A 6,662-nucleotide genomic window follows, 5' to 3' on the forward strand; every position below is an offset into this window, starting at 1 on the left:
ACAATCGGAGTGACAAATCCTAATCTCGAAATACGCCAACCCAACATCGAATCATTGGAGACACCTGTAGTACTCCTTTATAATCACCCATTTACGTTGTGACGTTTGGTAGTACCCAAAGTGTTCCTCCGGTAAACGGGAGTTGCATAATCTCATAGTCATAGGAACATGTATAAGTCATGAAGAAAGCAATAGCAACATACTAAACGATCAGGTGCTAAGCTAATGGAATGGGTCATGTCAATCAGATCATTCTACTAATGATGTGACCTCGTTAATCAAATAACAACTCATTGTTCATGGTTAGGAAATATAACCATCTTTGATTAACGAGCTAGTCAAGTAGAGGCATACTAGTGACACTCTGTTTGTCTATGTATTCACACATGTATTATGTTTCCGGAAAATACAATTCTAGCATGAATAATAAACATTTATCATGATTATAAGGAAATAAATAATAACTTTATTATTGCCTCTAGGGCATATTTCCTTCAGTCTCCCACTTGCACTAGAGTCAATAATCTAGATTACACTGTAATGAATCTAACACCCATGGAGCTTTGGTGCTGATCATGTTTTGCTCGTGGAAGAGGCTTAGTCAACGGGTCTGCAACATTCAGATCCGTATGTATCTTGCAAATCTCTATGTCTCCCACCTGGACTAGATCCCGGATGGAGTTGAAGCGTCTCTTGATGTGTTTGGTCCTTTTGTGAAATCTGGATTCCTTTGCCAAGGCAATTGCACCAGTATTGTCACAAAAGATTTTCATTGGACCCGATGCACTAGGTATGACACCTAGATCGGATATGAACTCCTTCATCCAGACTCCTTCATTTGCTGCTTCCGAAGCAGCTATGTATTCCGCTTCACATGTAGATCCCGCTACGACGCTTTGTTTAGAACTGCACCAACTGACAACTCCACCGTTTAATGTAAACACGTATCCGGTTTGCGATTTTGAATCGTCCGGATCAGTGTCAAAGCTTGCATCAACGTAACCTTTTACGATGAGCTCTTTGTCACTTCCATATACGAGAAACATATCCTTAGTCCTTTTCAGGTATTTCAGGATGTTCTTGACCGCTGTCCAGTGATCCATTCCTGGATTACTTTGGTACCTCCCTGCTAAACTTATAGCAAGGCACACATCAGGTCTGGTACACAGCATTGCATACATGATAGAGCCTATGGCTGATGCATAGGGAACATCTTTCATATTCTCTCTATCTTCTGCAGTGGTCGGGCATTGAGTCTTACTCAATTTCACACCTTGTAACACAGGCAAGAACCCTTTCTTTGCTTGATCCATTTTGAATTTCTTCAAAATTTTGTCAAGGTATGTGCTTTGTGAAAGTCCAATTAAGCATCTTGATCTGTCTCTATAGATCTTAATGCCTAATATGTAAGCAGCTTCACCGAGGTCTTTCATTGAAAAACTTTTATTCAAGTATCCCTTTATGCTATCCAGAAATTCTATATCATTTCCAATCAGTAATATGTCATCCACATATAATATCAGAAATGCTACAGAGCTCCCACTCACTTTCTTGTAAATACAGGCTTCTCCAAAAGTCTGTATAAAACCAAATGCTTTGATCACACTATCAAAACGTTTATTCCAACTCCGAGAGGCTTGCACCAGTCCATAAATGGATCGCTGGAGCTTGCACACTTTGTTAGCTCCCTTTGGATCGACAAAACCTTCTGGTTGCATCATATACAACTCTTCTTCCAGGAATCCATTCAGGAATGCAGTTTTGACATCCATTTGCCAAATTTCATAATCATAAAATGCGGCAATTGCTAACATGATTCGGACGGACTTAAGCATCGCTACGGGTGAGAAGGTCTCATCATAGTCAATTCCTTGAACTTGCCGAAAACCTTTTGCGACAAGTCGAGCTTTGTAGACAGTAACATTACCATCAGCGTCAGTCTTCTTTTTAAAGATCCATTTATTCTCAATTGCTTGCCGATCATCGGGCAAGTCAACCAAAGTCCATACTTTGTTCTCATACATGGATCCCATCTCAGATTTCATGGCTTCAAGCCACTTTGCGGAATCTGGGCTCACCATCGCTTCTTCATAGTTCGTAGGTTCATCATGATCTAGTAGCATGACTTCCAGAACAGGATTTCCGTACCACTCTGGCGCGGATCTTACTCTGGTTGATCTACGTGGTTCAGTAGTATCTTGATCTGAAGTTTCATGATCATCATCATTGGCTTCCTCACTAACCGGTGTAGGTGTCACTGAAACAGTTTTCTGTGATGAACTACTCTCCAGTAAGGGAGCAGGTACAGTTACCTCGTCAAGTTCTACTTTCCTCCCACTCACTTCTTTCGAGAGAAACTCCTTCTCTAGAAATGATCCATTCTTAGCAACGAATGTTTTGCCTTCGGATCTGTGATAGAAGGTGTACCCAACAGTTTCCTTTGGGTATCCTATGAATACACATTTCTCCGATTTGGGTTCGAGCTTATCAGGTTGAAGCTTTTTCACATAAGCATCGCAGCCCCAAACTTTAAGAAACGACAACTTTGGTTTCTTGCCAAACCACAGTTCATAAGGCGTCGTCTCAACGGATTTTGATGGTGCCCTATTTAACGTGAATGCGGCTGTCTCTAAAGCATATCCCCAAAATGATAGCGGTAAATCAGTAAGAGACATCATAGATCGCACCATATCTAGTAAAGTACGATTACGACGTTCGGACACACCATTACGCTGTGGTGTTCCGGGTGGCGTGAGTTGCGAAACTATTCCACAATTTTTCAAATGTACACCAAACTCGTAACTCAAATATTCTCCTCCACGATCAGATCGTAGAAACTTTATTTTCTTGTTACGATGATTTTCAACTTCACTCTGAAATTCTTTGAACTTTTCAAATGTTTCAGACTTATGCTTCATTAAGTAGATATATCCATATCTGCTCAAATCATCTGTGAAGGTGAGAAAATAACGATATCCGCCACGAGCCTCAATATTCATCGGGCCACATACATCGGTATGTATGATTTCCAACAAATCTGTTGCTCTCTCCATAGTACCGGAGAACGGTGTTTTAGTCATCTTGCCCATGAGGCACGGTTCGCAAGTACCAAGTGATTCATAATCAAGTGGTTCCAAAAGTCCATTAGTATGGAGTTTCTTCATGCGTTTTACACCGATATGACCTAAACGATAGTTCCACAAATAAGTTGCACTTTCATTATCAACTCTGCATCTTTTGGTTTCAACATTATGAATATGTGTATTACTACTATCGAGATTTAGTAAGAATAGACCACTCTTCAAGGGTGCATAACCATAAAAGATATTACTCATATAAATAGAACAACCATTATTCTCTGATTTAAATGAATAACCGTCTCGCATTAAACAAGATCCAGATATAATGTTCATGCTCAACGCTGGCACCAAATAACAATTATTTAGGTCTAATACTAATCCCGAAGGTAGATGTAGAGGTAGCGTGCCGACCGCGATCACATCGACTTTGGAACCGTTTCCCACGCGCATCGTCACCTCGTCCTTTGCCAATGCCCGCTTATTCTGTAGTCCCTGTTTCGAGTTGCAAATATTAGCAACAGAACCAGTATCAAATACCCAGGTGCTACTGCGAGCATTGGTAAGGTACACATCAATAACATGTATATCACATATACCTTTGTTCACCTTGCCATCCTTCTTATCCGCCAAATACTTGGGGCAGTTCCGCTTCCAGTGACCAGTCTGCTTGCAGTAGAAGCACTTAGTTTCAGGCTTAGGTTTAGACTTGGGTTTCTTCTCTTGAGCAGCAACTTGCTTGCCGTTCTTTTTGAAGTTCCCCTTTTTCTTCCCTTTGCCCTTTTTCTTGAAACTAGTGGTCTTGTTAACCATCAACACTTGATGCTCCTTCTTGATTTCTACCTCCGCAGCTTTCAGCATTGCGAAGAGCTCGGGAATAGTCTTGTTCATCCCTTGCATATTATAGTTCATCACGAAGCTCTTGTAGCTTGGTGGCAGTGATTGGAGAATTCTGTCAATGACGCAATCATCCGGAAGATTAACTCCCAATTGAATCAAGTGATTATTATACCCAGACATTTTGAGTATATGCTCACTGACAGAACTGTTCTCTTCCATCTTGCAGCTATAGAACTTATTGGAGATTTCATATCTCTCAATCCGGGCATTTGCTTGAAATATTAACTTCAACTCCTGAAACATCTCATATGCTCCATGACGTTCAAAACGTCGTTGAAGTCCCGATTCTAAGCTGTAAAGCATGGCACACTGAACTATCGAGTAGTCATCAGCTTTGCTCTGCCAGACGTTCATAACATCTGGCGTTGCTCCAGCAGCAGGCCTGGCACCCAGCGGTGCTTCCAGGACGTAATTCTTCTGTGCAGCAATGAGGATAATCCTCAAGTTACGGACCCAGTCCGTGTAATTGCTACCATCATCTTTCAACTTTGCTTTCTCAAGGAACGCATTAAAATTTAACGGAACAACAGCACGAGCCATCTATCTACAATCAACATAAACAAGCAAGATACTATCAGGGACTAAGTTCATGATAAATTTTAAGTTCAATTAATCATATTATTAAAGAACTCCCACTTAGATAGACATCCCTCTAATCCTCTAAGTGATCACGTGATCCAAATCAACTAAACCATATCCGATCATCACGTGAGATGGAGTAGTTTCATCAGTGAACATCATTATGTTGATCATATCTACTATATGATTCACGCTCGACCTTTCGGTCTCCGTGTTCCGAGGCCATATCTGCATATGCTAGGCTCGTCAAGTTTAACCTGAGTATTCTGCGTGCGCAACTGTTTTGCACCCGTTGTATTTGAACGTAGAGCCTATCACACCCGATCATCACGTGGTGTCTCAGCACGAAGAACTTTTGCAACGGTGCATACTCAGGGAGAACACTTCTTGATAATTTAGTGAGAGATCATCTTATAATGCTACCGTCAATCAAAGCAAGATAAGATGCATAAAAAGATAAACATCACATGCAATCAATATAAGTGATATGATATGGCCATCATCATCTTGTGCTTGTGATCTCCATCTCTGAAGCACCGTCATGATCACCATCGTCACCGGCGCAACACCTTGATCTCCATCGTAGCATCGTTGTCGTCTCGCCAATCTTATGCTTCCACGACTATCACTACCGTTTAGTAATAAAGTAAAGCATTACATCGCGATTGCATTGCATACAATAAAGCGACAACCATACGGCTCCTGCCAGTTGCCGATAACTTGGTTACAAAACATGATCATCTCATACAATAAAATTCAGCATCATGCCTTGACCATATCACATCACAACATGCCCTGCAAAAACAAGTTAGACGTCCTCTACTTTGTTGTTGCATGTTTTACGTGGCTGCTACGGGCTTTAAGTAAGAACCAATCTCACCTACGCATCAAAACCACAACGATAGTTTGTCAAATAGACTCCGTTTTAACCTTCGCAAGGACCGGGCGTAGCCATACTTGGTTCAACTAAAGTTGGAGAGGCAGTCGCCCGCAAGCCATCTCTGTGCAAAGCACGTCGAGGGAACCGGTCTCGCGTAAGCGTACGCGTAAGGTTGGTCCGGGTCGTCTCGTCCAACAATACCGCTGAACCAAAATATGACATGCTGGTAGGCAGTATGACTTGTATCGTCCACAACTCACTTGTGTTCTACTCGTGCATATAACATCAACATCATTAACCTAGGCTCGGATGCCACTGTTGGGTTTCGTAGTAATTTCAAAAAAAATTCTACGCGCACACAGGATCATGTGATGCATAGCAACGAGAGGAGAGTGTTGTCTACGTACCCAACGCAGACCGACTGCGGAAGCGATGACACGACGTAGAGGAAGTAGTCGTACGTCTTCACGATCCAACCGATCAAGCACCGAAACTACGGCACCTCCGAGTTCGAGCACACGTTCAGCTCGATGACGATCCCCGGACTCCGATCCAGCAAAGTGTCGGGGAAGAGTTTCGTCAGCACGACGGCGTGGTGATGATCTTGATGAATTACAGCAGCAGGGCTTCGCCTAAACTCCGCTACAGTATTATCGAGGAATATGGTGGCAGGGGGCACCGCACACGGCTAAGGAATCGATCACGTGGATCAACTTGTGTCAACTTGTGTGTTTAGAGGTGCCCCTGCCTCAGTATATAAAGGAGCCAAGGGGGGAGGGTGCGCCGGCCAGGAGGAGGAGGCGCAGGAGGAGTCCTACTCCTACCGGGAGTAGGACTCCCCTCCAATCCTATTCCAACTAGGATTCCCAAGGGGGAAAGAGGGAGAGGGGTGGCCGGCCACCTCTCCTAGTCCTAATAGGACTAGGAGAAGGGAGGAGGCGCGCAGCTCCCTTGGGCTGCCCCTTTCTCCTTTTCACTAAGGCCCATGAAGGCCCATGTGGTTCCCGGGGGGTTCCGGTAACCTCCCGGTAACCCGGTAAAATCCCGATTTCACCCGGAACACTTCCGATGTCCAAACATAGGCTTCCAATATATCAATCTTTATGTCTCGACCATTTCGAGACTCCTCGTCATGTCCGTGATCACATCCGGGACTCCGAAAATTCTTCGGTACATCAAAATGCATAAACTCATAATATAACTGTCATCGTAACCTTAAGCGTGCG

Source organism: Triticum dicoccoides, chromosome 5A (assembly GCF_002162155.2).
Source record: "Triticum dicoccoides isolate Atlit2015 ecotype Zavitan chromosome 5A, WEW_v2.0, whole genome shotgun sequence".
Lineage (NCBI taxonomy): Eukaryota > Viridiplantae > Streptophyta > Magnoliopsida > Poales > Poaceae > Triticum > Triticum dicoccoides.